The sequence below is a fragment of the Seriola lalandi genome, unplaced genomic scaffold, assembly GCF_002814215.2.
Source record: "Seriola lalandi dorsalis isolate HSWRI2012SDOR001 ecotype SW California unplaced genomic scaffold, Sedor1 jcf7180002054960, whole genome shotgun sequence".
Lineage (NCBI taxonomy): Eukaryota > Metazoa > Chordata > Actinopteri > Carangiformes > Carangidae > Seriola > Seriola lalandi.
This window is the reverse complement of record NW_019525511.1, coordinates 146,639-147,854: the sequence shown is the minus strand read 5'-3', so window position 1 is coordinate 147,854 and position 1,216 is coordinate 146,639.

Here is a 1,216-nt window from a genome sequence, read left to right as displayed (position 1 = left end):
AAGCAGTGTGTGAAGGAGTGAGTGAAGGAGTGAATGAGTGTGTGAGGGAGTGAGTGAGTGAAGGAGTGAGTGAAGGAGTGAGTGAAGGAGTGTGTGAGGGAGTGAGTGAAGGAGTGAGTGAGGGAGTGAGTGAAGGAGTGAGGGTGTGAGTGAGTGAAGGAGTGAGTGAAGCAGTGTGTGAAGGAGTGAGTGAAGGAGTGAATGAGTGTGTGAGGGAGTGAGTGAGTGAAGGAGTGAGTGAGGGAGTGAGGGTGTGAGGGAGTGAGTGAAGGAGTGAGTGAGGGAGTGAGTGAAGGAGTGAGGGTGTGAGGGAGTGAGTGAAGCAGTGTATGAAGGAGTGAGTGAAGGAGTGAGTGAGGGAGTGTGTGAGGGAGTGAGTGAGGGAGTGAGTGAGGGAGTGAGTGAAGGAGTGAGTGAAGGAGTGAGTGAGGGAGTGAGTGAAGGAGTGAGGGTGTGAGTGAGTGAAGGAGTGAGTGAAGCAATGTGTGAAGGAGTGAGTGAAGGAGTGAGGGTATGGGAGTGAGGGAAGGAGTGTAGGAGTGAGGGAAGGAGTGAAGGAGTAAGGGAGTGTGTGAAGGAGTGAGGGAGTGAGTGAAGGAGTGAATGAGTGAGTGAAGGAGTGAGTAAGGGAGTGAATGAAGGAGTGAGGGTGTGAGGGAGTGAGGGAAGGAGTGAGGGAAGGAGTGAGTGAAGGAGTGAGTGAAGCAGTGTGTGAAGGAGTGAGTGAAGGAGTGAGGGTATGGGAGTGAGGGAAGGAGTGTAGGAGTGAGGGAAGGAGTGAAGGAGTAAGGGAGTGTGTGAAGGAGTGAGGGAGTGAGGGAAGGAGTGTAGGAGTGTGTGAAGGAGTGAGTGAGTGAAGGAGTGAGTGAGTGAAGGAGTGAATGAGGGAGTGAGGGAAGGAGTGTAGGAGTGTGTGAAGGAGTGAGTGAGTGAAGGAGTGAGTGAGTGAAGGAGTGAATGAGGGAGTGAGGGAAGGAGTGTGTGAAGGAGTGAGTGAGTGAAGGAGTGAGTGAGTGAAGGAGTGAGTGAGTGAAGGAGTGAGTGAGTGAAGGAGTGAGGGAGTGAAGGAGTGAGGGAGTGTGTGAAGGAGAGAACACAGAAGTTCAAAATCTCTGCTAACAAGTGATAATGTAAAAGTCATGTCTGACGTGTATAAAAATATCTTCAAGTGCTGAAGCAGCTGCAGGGTCATGTAACACACACACACACACACACA